Here is a 17,676-nt window from a genome sequence, read left to right as displayed (position 1 = left end):
AACTCTAAAGTAAGGTTCATAGTTCTAGGTCTAAGCCCCCTACCCATCCTTTAGAGCTCATCGTAGACTTGATCCCTTCAAGAAAACCTTCTGTGACACCCCTCTAAAATGGGTTTCCAGATCACAATGCTTATCAAATCATGTTTACTTATCTGTCTCCCAGTAAACCATAAAATTTGTGAGTGCTTTGTTTACTGTTGTTTTCTCAGTATTGTCGACGAAAATAATCCATAACTAATCTGTAAAGGAAAATTTGGCTGAGTTTATTCTGAGCTGAAATCTGAGGATTATAACCTGGGAGAGTCTTTCCACAAAGGAACAGAGCACTCCAAAGAAGTGGGGGTACATAGGGCGGTTATATACCCTCAAAGAGGGTGTTTCACATATGATTGAAATGTCCCTCCCACAATAGTCACAAGATTGCCCTGTCTGCACAGCGCTTGATGGACACAGCAGGTAGTGGGTCTGCTATCTTCGTGGGCATAGCAGGAGGCAAGTCTATTGTCTCGAGCTGGGCGGTCACAGGTGAGTGCAGCAATCAGTTTCTAGCCTAAGGAAAGATGCTTAATCCTTAAGGAGACGCCAATGTTGGGAGGGGGAGGTAAGTTGCACCTTTATCTCAAGGGCGTTTTGCTCTTGCCATAGGGAATCTCTAAAGCGGATATACAATGCATGCTCAATGGCCTCGGTCAGGCCCTTTTGGAAAGACAAGGTCAGGCCGAATTAGGTTTACACCAAAATGGCTTCCTCATATATTCCAATATATCCTATTACTTGCCATTTTTATTTGACAGTATCTAGCAAAATATCTGGAGCTCAATTATTTGTTGAATAAATGAAGAATGTCATTAATTCCCTGAATTACTTGGAAATATGTCCAGGTCTCAGTTTCCCCTGATGAAAAATGAGCATGTGATCTTACATGATCCCATATGATCTCTAAGATCAGTTCAGATGTAGGGTTCTAAGATACTAGCTGCAAGCTATGCATCCTACTAGGAGATATTTGACCCCCTTGACCTAAATTCCAGGAGCTTTTCTTGCTGACTGCTTCAGGGAAGGGAAGAGACTGTCTTAATCCCTTTATTTCCCAGGATCTATGCTGCATGCTTAATATATAACCATTGACCAGATGGATCTTTAGTCTTTAGTTCCCGTTATTCAATGTACACAGACAACAAAATCTATTTCATCAGCATGATCATGTGGCCTTGTACAGGCAAGATTCTACATCTGGCTCTGAGACAAAATTGAAATGCTCCATAGGTGCCTTCATTTAAAGATATCTAGTTATGGTTGGTGGACAAAGTCTCGGTTCCACATTAAGCCATAGAAACTTAGGCCTTTAGTGACTTCCAATATTTCACTGACATTTTACAGCTGAGGAACTCTGAGATCCTTGGAAGTGGAGTGATTTTTCCAGAGACCCATAGGCAAGGAGTGACAGAGCAGGAACTCAGTGCCAGGCCTTCTGACCCTAACTTGAATGCATTTTTAATCCCTCATGTTGCATTCAATAAGTCAATTATCTTGGCTCACCAAGACTAGCATCCTGAATATGCAAGTCACTGATCACACACATGAAGGAATGACTTATTGCAAACCCATCACCATTGCTTGAAACAGTATCAGACACATACCCTACCCCTTAAAAGGCATTATAAACAATGATGATATTGAGGAGGGAACGTGCCCGCTAGGACTCACAGTTCGTATATCTGTCTTTGATACTATTGAAATTCCCACTGGGAACCAGGAATTTCCTGCCTCTCCTTACCTCCTTCAAGAGGAACATCAAACTAGTGTGTTCCATCAGTCAGTAGATTCTATATTTTCTCTCTAGACTGTCAGGGTCCTTAGGGCAGTGTCCATGAGCATTCTTTTCAAAAACCCACATCCATCACAGTAATTATCACACTGAGACATCCAATCCATAGATGCTGAATGAAAGGGCCTAGAGAACTGAAATGACTTGTCTAGATTGAATGAGCAATGAGGAAGTTAAATAAATACTGTATTACTAAAAGAAAATAAAAACTTAAATAACTTTGCTTGTTTAAGACATGTATTTCCTTCACTGTTAGGGACTTCCTGCAGGCTTGCTGGATTTGACTCCCCAACACTGCAGTTTCATCTGCTGCAATTCTGTGGATCCAATCTCTCCTGTTCTAGCAATTGTCAAACTGCTTCTCTCACTCTTTTTATTTTTGGTGAGGAAGATTCGCCTTGTGCTAGCATCCATTGCCAATCCTCCTTTTTTTTTTCACATGAGGAAGACTAGCCCTGAGCTAACGTTCATGCCAATCTTCCTCTACTTTGTATATGGGATGCCACCACAGCATGACAGATGAGTGGACTAGGTCTGTGTCTAGGATCCAAACCCACAAACCCTGGCCTCTGAAGCAGAGCATGTGGAAATTTAACCACTCCGCCGTGGGGCCGACCCCAACCTGCTTCTCTTTTAATGCAGCATAACAAACTATTTTAATAATGCATTTGTTGTACAGTGAGGTCCTCTTAAATCTAGTTCTCATGGCCGTTTGGAAGCACAATATACTTATATTCTCAAATTTTACTGTTGAAGAAAACTAAAACCTGAATATTTCCCTATCATTCTGATAAATTTTCATCATGGACCCTCATATGAATAGCACAGTTTAGCCAATGACCTCTTACAGATAATAGACCAATGTATCAGAATTAAACAGAGCTGAGTCCATGCATCTTTTAAAATCATCAAATACAAAGTCCTCCTGGTCACATAAATATAAACGAAAGCTTGATTGTATCATGGTCTGCAGGCGTACAGTGTGTGTGATGATAGCTGGCATGCCAGCATAAGCTGTATGGTTATTAAAGTCAGAGATGAATTTTTCCAGCAGTGCCTTTAAAGTTTGGACTCTAGTTTTTTCTTGTTGGCCACATATTGTAAAATCTACATATTTCCCACCTATTTGTGGAAGGAGAGGATTTTCTTAGGAGGCCATGGCAGTGCTTTGGATGTCAGCTCCAGGTCTAGCATGAGGGAAATGTGTTCTCCCTTCAGACCACCATGTGCTGGCTCTGTGTCCTCAGCACAACAAGACCCCCATTGTCCTCAGTGGGGTGGTTTTGGGAAGCTAGAGAAGGATTGCACATCACTGCACTGATTCTGACATAAGCTAGACTGCAGATGGCTTTTCTTTGGTCCTTTCCAAGAAAACCCCTAAGTTTTTCAGAATTCCTTGTCGTTTATTCTCCAACATGAACTCTATAGGAGAGAGAATCCTCAAGTTCAGTAGGAGGAACGAGATTCACAGAGGTGTGCAACAGTTGACACTGGCAGAAAGAATGGCTTAGAATATTTTTTTCCCTCTGATCTCAGAAAAGGATGCATTCTGATCATTAATGGCTTCAGAATTTCTACATATTAAGTTGAACCATGTGAAATTGCTGACATTCAACCATTCTTGACAAAGAAAAAGGGTTATTTAAAATGGTTTAACCTAATAGAAGGGGCTTAGGAACAGCAAGTTGGTTGGAGGTGGGGACTTGGGAGGCTTGTAATTGGGTTTGCAAAAAAGAATATATGTGATGTTTTTTTCTTGTATATTTATATGGATTGCTTAAGGGAAGCAGTAATGGGGATTACTGGGGGGAGGAATCCTCTCAGTAGCCATTCCTTGATACCGCTACCAATTCTGGGCTTGAGAGAGAAGGCAGGTGAGTGGGGGACCTTGATATAATCATCAATAGTTAACACTAGTTCATTTTACTTTCATATGCACACTCTTCCATTTTGGTTCCTTCTGTCTTTCATTTGCCAGTGACCTGAAGAAGAAAGAAAGAGAGAATTCACCAGGAATTAGAAAATAGCCCCCCAAATATATCAGCTATGAATAGAGTCAAATTTCAGTGAAGCAGAATCAGGCATATGAATCATACACTGTGATTTTACTAGTGTAAGCACTTACAGGAGCAATTTTTCAATATGAAAGAATGTATTTTGAAAATCAAGGAAAACATACTTTAAGCACTCAGTGGCAGAGTGTGTGCATTCTATGTAGCACAGGAATCCTGGCCAAATAGACTGTATATGCATGGCTTTGAAGCTCCCTCTCTGTTTCTAGGGCTCTCCTGCGCTTGTGTGTGTGTGTGTATGACTTAGGAGACTACAAGACATCCCCCCAATTTTTCTGCTTCCTAGCTTTAGTCTTGGATGCCACTTAGTAGAAGGAAAATATCATATGATGGTTCTGTGCCCTCAGCATAAGACCAGAGGCGTGGTCCCGGGATGTTAAAGCTGTTCATTCTACAATTTAAATCCTCTGTAAAATGTTAAGTACCCCTAGGAAGGATGGCACGTTGACTTTTTCATTTCCATTATCTCAAATCTCCACTCCATTTTGGAGTCCACCTGTTCTTAATTCCCTACATGTTTTGCAAGTTTTTTCTTGTCTTGCTACGTCTACTATCACTCCCTTAGTTCAGTCTCTCATCACCTTTGTCTTGGACTTCTGCAATCGGCTCCCAGTGGTCTCTCTGCCTCCAGCATTCTGGTCTTGTCCTCCTCAAATGCATTCTTCACACTTTGGCCAGGGTGATCTTGGTAGCACTCCAAGCTGAGAAGTTACTCTACTGTTCAAAACCATTTCTCCATAGGGGAAAGTCTGAGTGTCAATCATTATACACAATGACCCCCTCTCCACCCTCCCATGGGATGATTCCATCTCTTGCACTGCCCCTTCACACAGGCAATTTGCCACATACAGCACAGTGCCTCACACCTCCTCCCTTTGCTCAGGCCCAGAATGACTTTCTCCAAACCTGGGCCCACAGTATTATTACATAGTGACACCAATGAGGAATTGTTCTTGCATTCATCCATTCATGTACTCATTCATTCTTTCTTTCTCTGCTCTATTGTAATGGATAGAAGGTTAAACCACAGGTGATACTGACTTTGCTTCTACTTCTATTTCAGAAAGAACACTAAGTTTCAATAAGTGGAGCTTTGGAGCCAAAGGGGAACAAAAGGGTGTTTTGACTTGGATTAATTGTCTAATATTATTCTTTAGAGGTGGGTTCTAAACTTGGAGTCCATGGACCTTGTGTGTCAATGTGTTTCTTTTTGGGGAGAAAATCTATAGCTTTATTTAAATTCTCAAAGGGATCTAAGACTCGAAAAGATGAAGAGCCAATATCCTAGAGAAAAGTATGTGTGTGTTTAAGTGTGTGTGTGTGTGTGTGTGTGCGTATGTTCTAACTACTCCTTTTTTCATTCTCAGAAAATTTCCTTCCATTTTAGACCATTTCTACTCACATGCTATTTGCAATAAATTGCTTTTTCTTTTGCACATTCCCATTTATGACTCAATTGAAAAATCCTCACTGAAATTTTAAGTCATTCTTTATCTTTTCCATAAAACCATATTATTGGTTAAAAAAAAAATGATGTTTGACAGTCAATAGAGAACATTTAAGCCTTGGCTTCGAAGTTTTTGAAAGATGTCAGATTACAGAAATAATGATTGCTTTTATCAAGGCTCTATTACTAAAGATCACAGTCACAAAATAAAGTTTGTCAACACAAGTTAGAAAAGGGTAAAATGACAATAACAACAGCAACACAGATATAAGAAAATATCCAAAGGGGTTAAAAGTACTGTTGTTTAAAATATATACTTAAATCTAACATGAAGAAACAAACATAGATATTTGCAGACAGATTAAAAGCCTATCGAATGCTCAGTTAAAACACAATAATAGGACTGTGGATGTGAAAGAGAATTTTTATTTTGAAAGAAAAATTATCTTAGATGGAAGTTGAAACTGAGAAAATTTGTACAGATTGTATGAAGGAATTTGCAAACACTTCCCCTGATATCTAAATGCATAAATTTTTGCAGTAAAGAATCAAAGCTTGAACTTTTAAAATAAAGACAATTGAGAAAGATGGATGTTTTTATGCTAGGAAGAATAATTTAATGTAATAGTCTCAAGTGTTTTCTTTCTTCTGTACGTGCTAAGTTTTCTTTCTTTCTTTCTTTCTTTCTTTTTGAGGAAGATTAGCCCTGAGCTAACATCTGCTGCCAGTCTTCCTCTTTTTGCTGAGGAAGACTGGCTCTGAGCTAACATCCATGCTCATCTTCCTCCACTTTATATGTATGCGTTAAGTTTTCTAAGACATGGTGTGCCTGGGAGTCGAGTGGGATAAAGGTTCTGGAAAATTTAGGTAGGGATTGGGCTTCTTCCATTTTGGATAGGCAGTAGATGGTTGAAACTATGAAAATGAGGTAGAGTGTGCAAGATGAAGAAGGAGAAGAAAGAACTAGGAGAAGGGGGAAGAAAAGGAAAAGAGAGAAGGAAAGTAAAGAAAGAACAGGAAGAAAAAAGGACAAAAAGGAAAAGGAGAGAGGGAGGGGGAGGAGGGCAGCGAGGAAGGGGGAGAAAAGAGGGAGAGGAGGGAAGGAGGAAGAGGGAACTGGGAGAAAGGAGATTACAGACTGCTATAAACTTGAACTTTCAGACCCTTCTTGGTGGGCTGGAATGCCTAACTTGTGATTGCTGTGTGATTCTGAGGAATCTTGAGAATCATGTTCTCTGACCCCTAAACTGTCTGGAAAAAGGTAAAGAGAGAACATTGTGGAGGCAAGATCCCAATGGCTATGCATTTGAAAAACATTAGATGATTATCTTCTCATAAGGTCTGAACTGGGGCCAGAATTTACAAGAGCCAATGTGATTATGCCATGGGATTCACTGGTCCTCTTGTGTACCCCACCATCCAGAAGCAGCTGGACTGATAGCTCAGTGGAATGGTCCACTGAAGACTGGGTTATCACTCTCTTGGGGTAGCCCCTCCTTGTGCAGCCCACGTGCCATTCTACAAAATGTGAGTTTGACCTGAATCAGTGACTAAAATCTGGTGCTGTTTCCTCCATACCCAGAACACAGGGGTCCTGCAACCAAGGTGTGGAAGTGGGCGTGGCTCGTCTCACTGTTATGACCAAATCACTCCAACAGCCTTTGATTACTCTCCTTGTATCTTTGGAGTCTCCTGGCTTAAGGGTATTAGTAACCAAGAGAGAAATGTTTCCGTTGTTAAGAGATGCAACAATGTTGGAAACTGAGATTGCTACTTGACCATCTAGCATTCTTCTTGCTCCTGGAAAACAGGAAAAAATGAAGGTTCCATGTTAACTGAGGTGGTTGATCCTTATTATCAGTGGGAAATAGGGTTCTACTGTACGATGGAGACAGCAAGGATACTACATGGAACTCAGGGAATTCTCTGTGATGTCTCCTAGTTTTTCCTTATCCAGTGATAAAGATAAGAAAACTGCAACAACCCTCTACAGGCAAGATTACCAAGGGCTTATCTATCTTGGGAATAGAAGTTGGGTTATCTTACCAAACAAAGAATCCTGACCAGCTGAGGTACTGGCTGATAGCAATGGGAACACAGAATGAGTAGAAAAGGAAGGGAATAAAAAATACTACTATAACCTTGTGACGAGTTCAGAAATAAGGACCGCTGTACTTACTCATCTTTTCTTCTTCACTATTTCATGCATATGTTCACACATTTTTTTCTCCCCAAAGCCCCAGTACATGGTTGTATATCCTAGTTGTCAGTCCTTCTAGTTCTTCTTTGTGAGTCGCTACCACAGCATGGCAACTGACAGACAGGTGGTGTGGTTCTGAGACCTGGGAACGAACCCAGGCTGCTGGAGCAGTCAGAGCATCAAACATTAACCACTAGGCCATCAGGGCTGGCTCTATTTGTACATTTAGTCTCTCTCCTGTTCCCTTCCGTATTTTATTTAGAGTGAGTAAAGTCTGCAAAATAGCACATAGCTTAAGGACTGTCCAGAGAGAATTGTGAAAGATATTAGTTGGATGTGGTCCCATTTATTTATTTTTGTTGCTTGTGATTTAAGTGTCATATCCAAAAAATCATTGCCAAGACCCATGTCAAGGAACTTTCTCCATATGTTTTCTTCTAGGATTTTTATTGTTTCAGGTCTTCCATTTCAAGCTAATTTTTATGAGCAGTGTAAGATAGCGGTCTAGTTTCATTCTTTTGCATGTGAGTATCCAATTTTCCCAGCACCATCTCTGTCCCTTTTAAATAGCCCTTAGAAACTCCTTGTTTCATCCCCAGAGCTGTCTTTTGTTGCACGTAATCAAGAACTCCGCCTGATGTTCCATCCATTGCCTACCTCCTACCTTATGAAACTAATTTACGAAGTTAATAATTCATGAAACGAATTTATTTAGGTGACTAGGAAGATTCCTGAATCTTAAGAATTGTAGGCAAATGACAGTTTCCAGATATTAGTCTGATGTCCATTTTCATAGATGGAAAGTGAGGCTCGCAAAGGTCAAGTCACTTAATCAAGAGATAGTACTACTAAGTAGCAGAGCTAAGGCCTCCCAATAATGCTGTGTTGCTCTATTAGGTAATTCTCTTAACTATCCAGAAGAGATGGGAGGAGAAATTGTCAGATCTGAGTATATCACAACTACATTTTAAGTTCATTGTCGTCGGAATGTATCAATATTCACTGAAAAGATTTGTCTATTCTCAGTACACTTCTGCTGTGATGAATAAACCACTTGCCAACACAGGAGAATTAATTCTTAGAGGACACCAGTAATGTGGGTCAGAGATCTCTTCTAAACATTTCCCATAATGTATGAATGAAACCTTTTCTGCTTATCCTTTCCAAGACAGGAAGGAGGAGTTCTGGAAATCATGAGTCTTCCTTCTTACTTGTAATACATTCCCCTGGCTGTGCAAGGCAGGGCCTAGAGCTCCTCATCTTAAGGCCCCCAGCTGACTTTGTTGGTGCCAAGAAGCTCCAAAGTCTCTGCTTTCCCTCCTCTTTGCTCACTGTTGGGCTAGTGCTTTCTCTTAAACTACATTACAATCCTTTCCATTACTTCTTTTCCCCACAGAATGGAAGGTTCTGGAAGAATGTTCTTTGCACCTATTGCTTAGATCTAATAGCTTTTGCAGATGAGGGAAAAAGTTTTCTGGTATTTCTGAAATAATGCCATACTTGACTTCATTATTTCTAGTTACAAGCCTTTCCCCAGGCTAAATAATTGTTCTTCTTTGCACTGTTTGCACCTTTCAAATCATTGCAGACTTTTCTTTAGTCCTGAAATTATAAATATTTATCCCCATTAACCTTTTTATTGGCGTCACACTTGGTGGTTCTGAGTTCAGCTTTGTTCTCTATTCTCAGACTTTTTCAGGTTGAATGCAGGGCTCCAAATTAGACTTCTTGTTGTAAGCTCATTTCCATAGAATTAGGAGCAAGGAACATGGAATTTCTTCTCTCCATAAGGCAATGTTTTTGTATTTACCCTAAAATAGGTCTCCCTTTCGGGAGGCATGGTAGCTTTCATATAACATCATAAAACATGTGTATTTTTTTTTTTGAGGAAGATTAGCCCTGAGCTAACTACTGCCAGTCCTCCTCTTTTTTGCTGAGGAAGCCTGGCCCTGAGCTAACATCTGTGCCCATCTTCCTCTACTTTATACGTGGAACGCCTACCACACTGTGGCATACCAAGCGGTGACATCTCCGCACCCGGGATCCGAACAGGGGAACCCCGGGCTGTGGAGAATTGGAACATGTGAACTTAACCACTGCGCCACCGGGCCTGCCCCAGCATGCATATTTTGAGTCACTTTTAGATGTTTCTGTTCTTTTCCCCTTTTTCCTTCCCTGTATTTTTAATCTTCATGGGTTTATTTATTACTATGTTGTCTTTACTGGTCCTAGCAACAACTCTTAATTTAGCATCATCTGCAAACTTCATTTAAGTACCATTTGCTGTCTCTGCAAGATCATCAATAAAGATGTCAACCTTAGCATCTTGGAAAGTTGCTACAACACTACTTCATCTTCAGGAAAAAGTGAAGATATAGAGAAAATTTTCCTTGACATAAAATATTGAGATCCTCTTCTTGTTTTGTTGACTTGCGGGACCCTCCCAAGTGTCTGCTGGGAGGCAGCCCACACCTTTAGCAGACACTTGGCTATCTGCTGCTTCTTGTCATGTTTTTGCTGTGTTAAAATGAGTTTTCTTAAATAAAAAAATATATGTATATCGCTGGGTTGTGTTAAATCGACAGGAAAAATGTCAAATATTTCTCAAAATTTGAAAAGTCGATGTTTGAGAAGTCAGATAAGCAAAGAACTGAGGAATAAGAGATTTAATTCTCAAAAAAACTGATTTTGAAAGAGAGAATTTTATTTTCTCAGGAGGTGGGTGTGGGTAGAAAGTTGCCTAAAAAAAGAAAGGAACTCATCTATGTGCCCTGGTTGTGATTTGGGTGAAATTTATATTTTTCTCTCTTTTTCTCTTCTTATCTATTCTGCTCAGGTCTCCCTACATTATTCTACATCCATCTGGTGGCCTAGGTTTGGGTAATAAATAAATGCCCTCCAAGCTTTATGACAGCCTCTAGACTCTTTATTTCAAACCATGGGCCAACTTTGTAGGCATAGCAGTTAAACACGTAACCTTTTTCTCTTTATGTTTTCTTCTTGTCGCTCACCTCTTTTATCCTCCAGAAACTCAGACACAGATACACCACTCAGGCGTGGGTTGTCTGACCTTTTCAACTCTCCAAAATCTGACCAATAACTAGGAACCAAACAGAAAAGAAAAATCTATGAGAATTCAAAATAGATAGCCCACGTCCTGAAGTTCATTGGTTTTGATTTTACAAGCAATTCCAGCCAGTTGGTGGCAGGATAATTTTTGCAGGTGATTATTTATGTTTTCTTTGCTGTATTTTCCACTCCTCTCCCATTTTTAGCAGGTAGAAATTTTCAGGGTAGAAAGCATAACCTGCTTAAGGGCTAAAGCATTTTCCATCATTTGTAACATTATTCTGGACTCCAGGTTTCACAATATTTCCCTAAACATTACTAGGGGAGAGAAGAAAGGTTTACACAAAACTGGGAAGGTCGAAACAGATCTGGAAGCCCTGGGACCCTGTTCCTTGGCAGTGCTAGGGTGGGGGTGGGAAGTGATGGCAGAAACATCCCAGAGGTAAGGCCTGTGTTATGTACCTATGATGGTCTCAGAAATTCTCCTGTGCTCTGTGCAGAGTTGGAACTTGGAGGAAACATACATCTAATGTGCATTGACAGCTAATGACCCTGAGGGCTCCGTAGAAGACCTTGCCACAACCTTGTGGGAGGAGTCCAGTCATACTCATGAGTGAATTTCTTGCCAGCAAGATGGCCTGGGGCTTGGAGTCAGACTTAAATCGATTTAAAGATAATAAGGGAATATGGTTACCTTTTGCCACCTAAATTTGTGGTCTGAGATTTATTCTTGCTGTGTCTGATTATCTAATTGCTCAATGAACAGTAATCTAAAGTTGGTAATTGGTTTACTGGCAGTCACAGAGAGTTTCCACTACTGACATAAGGACAAAAAAGCCCTTAGATTTTTTGGGAACAGTTAATAAAGGATCCCTGAGCACTTATCATGCTCCAGCAGATGTGGAAAAGATTATTGTCCCCAAATAACCCTTCTTTCCTTCTTCCTCTAAGTCATAGGGCACATCCCCTCCCACTATATTTGCTGGCCTCCCTTGCAGCTAGATGTGACCATGTGACTAAATTTTGGCTAATGGGATATGAACAGAAGTGATGTGAGCAACTTTTGTTCCACATCCTTAAAAATAAAATTGCTGGAACTTATTGCTCTCTTTCCTCCTTTCTGTAGGCTAGAGCAAGGACATGGCACCAACTCAGCTTTGATCATGCAGGAAAGGAAAATAACCCAGAGGAAGGTGGAGAACCAAGATAAAATAAACCTGGTTCCCTGAATGACCTTGCAAAGGGGAACTATTCAACAAGCCTACACCAGCCAGACGAATATATGAGAGAGAAATAAACCTTTGTCTTATTGAAGCCGTGGTATTTTTAGTGTCTTTTTTTTACAGCAACTTAACATTTACCTGAACATAGATAGCAGATAACAATATTTGCTGGCTATAATAAAGCTTTGTCAAAAATGTAAACAACAATGTTAATATCCTCTGTTTAAGAAGTAGAGATTGAATTACACAAATTTTGAAAGAAAAATGTGATGTTTAAGTTTTAGGCAATACTGTATGCGTAAACATAAGCTTCATCCTTGAATTTTACATTTAATGTATAATGAGCAGCTCCACCTCCCCTCTCCCCATATCACTAAATATTCTTTGGAAGCATTCTTTTCAATGATACAACATCTGGATATACATAATTTATTAATGAGTCTCATATTTTAGGTATTTAAATCATTTCCAGATTTTTGTGTTATTTGCAGCGCTGCCATGAATATTTTGGTAGATAAATCTTGGTCTCTATCTTTTATAATTTCCTGAGGATGATGCCTTAGGGGTAGAATATGCTATATCACCTTTCCTCCTTTTTCCAACTCTGGACCACCCAAGACCCACCTTCAAACAGCCCCAATACAAAACTTCTCTCTATGTACCCAAAAAAGAAAATATTTAAAAACTAAGTTTTACCCAAATTTGCCTCTAGAATCAAATCCATCCTCTGTAATATGGACTGCAGGACCCTCGTCAACTAGCCCACAATTTACCTTTTACAATCTTGTCTTTTATTATACCTGTATATGAACATTCTGCTCCAGTTCAAATACTCTACTCCTTGAATGCACCTGAACATTTCCTACCTTTGTGCCATTTTGCCTAAATGGAACACCTTTTTATCTTATTTCCACATAGTCATACCTTCAAGACACTACTTAAAATTCACCTCCTTTATTCAGAGTTCCTGGAGCTTCAGTCCTCATGGGTATCTGCTACCATGGAGCTGTTGGAGCGCTTCTGTTTTTATTATAGTTTGGCCTACACCTCACATGACACCTCTAGAATAGCCCTAAATGACTACCTTTGCATGGCTTTTGAACTTTTACACATGTATGTATAAGTATAGAGGATACGTTTGGAAGTACTTACTTTCCCAGGCCCCCATAAAGCTAGACTATGGGTGCTCACAAACCTCCAGCCAAACCCATTAACAACAGATGAACTTCTGAGCCAAGGGCAAACAATGCAGAGTGACTATAATGGTGAGGTGAATGCTCTCTGACAGAAATGAGAGACACAATGCTGGTCATTCTGAAGTAATGGACTTGAGTTACGAGACTCAGGCTGTGTTGGGCCATGTTTTGATATGCAAGCAGAGGAAACCAGGTAAGACGGAAAGAAATTCAGAGCAAAGAATTCAAGAAAGGCAGAGATTAGAGAATTTGTCATCATGAGAGGGAGAGATTAAGTGCCTGCCTCGATTCCTAACACCATTCTGATTTCCAATTCTAGTTTATGTGAGGCTCAGCCATATTTCCTTTTCTTTTTTGAGATAGCCTTACAATAAATCACTATTTTATTTGAGTTATCTTGAATGGGTTTCTGTTTCATGTGATTTAAGGAACCTTGAATGGGATAAGTCCAACTAGGGGTCCATGTTCTTTAATGGAAGGAAGAATATCCTATACTTTGTTGCCTCTCTTGCAGCCTTGTCTTATAAATTGGCTTGAGCAACTTCTTAAAAATTTTTTTTGTCTCTTCACAATCTCTCATTTCTATTACAAATGAAATCCTCTCAAAAAATGTACCATATCATCTATACATTCCTAAAACTTCAACATTTATTTGGGTCTGATTGGATCTGAGTCCCAGTTCTATCATTTACCAGCTGTGAGCTCTCGCTATAAAGTGAGAGAATTATACCAGAACCTGCTAGAAAGCCATTTTTACCACTGGGATTAGAAACCATGATTAACTACCAGGGGAAGAAATTTGAGTTAGTGCCTTAACAATTACATTCATAATTTTCCCACTGAGCAAGTGCCATATATAGAATAAAAATATAGAATTTTTAATAAAAGCTAAGCTCATCAATAGAGTGTATAAAAATATTACTCTATTTGGGGTTGGAAGATGTAGCACTCTATTCAGATACAGTGTGTGTTTATTTAAATATCACTTAAAGGAAAACAAAATAGATGTAAAATTGGAAGGTAATTGAGACAATGCTATTGGATTTAAAAAAAAATCTAAGACAGAGAATGAGATCTTTAAGGTAATGCATTATCCAGTTTGGTATAAATGCTCATATTTAACAGATATCTTTATCTGAAGAGGGTGATAAAAAGAGCTAATGTTTATGGAGTTCTTACTCCGTGCATTGTACTTACTTATTACATGCATTATATAAATCAACCCGCAAACAGTCCTATGATGTGAATTCTGTAATATTTTCCATTTTACAGAAGAGAAAATTGAGGTTTAGAGAATAAAATTATCTTCCCAAGGATTTGAACACAAATAATCTCTCCAACTTATATTCATGTCGAACCATATCACTTCATTTATGACTCTTTTTTGACACGTAAGAGTGAAGAAGTTAATCTTACAATATTATGGTATTTCTTGCTCTCACCTGCTAGTGTGGGACCTCCAGAGCCTTGTAAAGTTCAACCTAGTTATTTCTAGCAGTGTCCAGAGAGTGTTTTGTATGTGTTAATGACCAAATCTGATTGGCCACCATGGGGTGCAGCAATTACTCAGGGTCAGATAATTGAAAGGACTCGCAGGACTCTAACAAGGTATGCTCATGAAAGATTTATTAAAAGCAAAGTATACACAGCACCAGGAGCAAGAAAGCACAGAGCAACGTTAGAGAGGCCTGGAACACCTGGGCGCAGCTTCCTTTCTCAGTTGCACAGAATGTGCTCTGTCTCGGGATCATGATCCACCAACATGGGGATGAGATACCTCTCTCTGGGAAGATGAGGCACAAGTTTGCTTGGAAGTCTTTTGTACCTCATTGATCACACAGGCAAAATCAGGCCGAGTGACCAGGTAAACCAGGTGGGGACCACCAATCTATACATTTTCACTAAACAATGCAGACAAGCTGGCACCAGGTGCCTCCAGGGGAATTTCAGGCTTTAAACAGCACATTATAAATCATGAGCTAGGACATTTCATTCCGATCTTGGCCAAGGGTCTGTACCATGGCTCCAAGCATCCCTGGAGATGCCTGAAGACGAGCTATAATTTAAACTTATTCTTACATATGTGGATTTGTCATTTAAGAAGTTCTTCCCTTGCTCTAGGCCAGCACTGACCAATAAACTTTTTGTAAAGATGGAAATGTTCTTGGTCTGTGATGTCCAATATGGTAGCAACTAGCTGTAGCAACGAGTGGCTATTGCGCGCTTGAAATGTGGCTAGTGTGACTGAGAAACTGAATTTTAAGTTTTATTTAATTTTAGTTTAAAGAGCCGCATGTGGATAATGGCTACCATTAAATAGTGCAACCGTAGTCCCTCCCACTGCTGGACTTGCCTGTATTTGCTGGGCACCATTGTGTCCACTGGCACCACTGAGGCTTCCATTTGGTACTGTTTTTCCTTATGGGTAGTCCTGCCTCTGGTAGGCATTGCTGTTGCTCCTGCTGGATATGGCTCTGTCCACTGGGCACCGGTGTGCCCTCTGTAGGGTATGGTATAGTGGGTACTCTAAGACACCCAAGGTGATTGGTAAGCACTGTTGATTGCCTATACAACAGCCATACCATACCCCCACTTGTATGCTAGCAGAACCTGCCTCCCAATCTAGAGACTGAAAATCCCAGGCTCTCATTTTCCCATCTCGTTTGCACTTACCGCATGAGCAGGTGACCCAACTCTGGTGAATGCAACCTGAAGGAATGTCCACTTTCATTGCTAAGAAAGGTTTCCTCTGAAATAAAACAGGGATGCATGGGAGGAAATAACTCTTTTTCAGGCAGATATTGAGACTGGCAATCCCAAAGGGACTGCTCAGGGGAAATCTGAGGACCAAGTCAATTCTCTGAGCATGCCAGTGTAGGAGGAGCCTGGCTCCTGATAACATCCTTGCATGACTGAACCAATCCCAGAAACAGCTACTTCCTGATTTCTCAGTATGTTTATGATAAAAATGGTGCTTCAAATCTCACAGTACTTTTGGTTACAGCTCCCCGCTCCAAAGACATGACTGCATGGCGGGCTGAGGTAGGAAACAATTTTAATTGATGACACCATATTTTACTCAGACTTACTCCTACTGAGGCTTAGTTACTTAAACAAAACCAAACCAAACCGAGCAAACGTTAAAAAAAAAGTGGATGGGAGGTAAGAAAATAGAGACTCTGTGCATAACAAACCCTCTCAGCAAGCTGGACCGAGTAGGACCGTAACTGGAGGGAGACACAGGCACCACAAGAGCATGTTGGAATACTGATGGAAAAACAGGACAAACACAACACACAAAACAACAGAGACAAAACAGAACAGGGAAAAGAAGTGAAAGAAAGAGCCTATATGGAGGAATCAAGTCGTGTCTGAAAGAGGAATGTATCTCTGATTTTCAAGTTATTATTGCTCATCACGTCTATCCCTCTCTTTCTTGAATCTTTAAGGTCCTCCTGCTTTGTCTAACTGTATTCCTTCACCTTATTTGCTTAGGAGAAATTTTTAGAGAAGTAAAACAATTCAGAGGGGAAGCACTTCCTAGACCACTCGCTGATCTCGTTGTCTTCCCTCCAAGAGGCAACCACATTCTGAATTGGTTGTTTACTTTTCCCACACAAGTTTTTATTCTTTAGTACATATGGATGTATGTATAAATAAAACACAGTATTGTTTTTCATGTTTTTCAATTTTTCATAGGTCTACCCTACTCTACATTTCTTTCTGCGATTTGTTTTGTTTTTTTTGCACAGGATTGTTACTGAGCTTTACTCATTTTAAAACATAAAAGCTCTGTTGATTACTTTAAGAGTCATACAAAATCCATTGGTTCAAGATACCATTTGGTTATTTTCCTGTTGACGGTAAGCTACTCATTATTCTTAAATTTTTTTCTTTTTTTTTTCCCAAAGATTGCCCTGGGCTAACAACTGTTGCCAATCTTTTTTTTTTTTTCTGCTTTATCTCCCCAAACCCCCCCGTACACAGTTGTATATCCTAGTTGCACGTCCTCCTAGTTGTGGGATGTGGGACACCCCCTCAACATGGCCCAACGAGCGGTGCCATGTCTGCGCCCGGGATCCGAACCCTGGGCCACCGCAGCAGAGCGCGCGAACTTAACCACTCGGCCACGGAGCCAGTCCTTTAAATTTTTTCCTTAAACCAAAGTTTACACATATAGTTTAAAAGAGTCGAATGGTTTTATAAGGCTTATTAAACGACTCTTGCCACCCCTAGTCCGGAATACCCAGAGATATCCAAATGAAACTTTTGTAGCTGATTTGTTTGGTATTTGCCTCTAAAACACTCTATTAAATGTTTGTAGCACTACTTATTTTTACAATTAGGCTTTATTTATTTATTTTTATTTCCCACTATGGGAGACAAAATTTTAGCTCTCTTTCCCACAAACACCTGCCTATACCACACACTGTCATTCCTTTCCTCCGTCTTTTTGGGATGGTTTTATCACAATTTTGATTTGATCAATGTATAATCTTTATCATGGCTCTGAGACCACGAGCAGAATTGCGTTGCACAGTGATCAATGACTAATTTTTTTCCTGTACAACTTTTTTTTCTTGGGAGTTAATAATAGTCATTTTGTTTATTTGAATAGTTTTCTGTGTGCTTATAATTAAT

Source organism: Equus caballus, chromosome 17 (genome assembly GCF_041296265.1).
Source record: "Equus caballus isolate H_3958 breed thoroughbred chromosome 17, TB-T2T, whole genome shotgun sequence".
Taxonomy (NCBI): domain Eukaryota; kingdom Metazoa; phylum Chordata; class Mammalia; order Perissodactyla; family Equidae; genus Equus; species Equus caballus.
Note: the sequence above shows the minus strand (reverse complement) of the source record.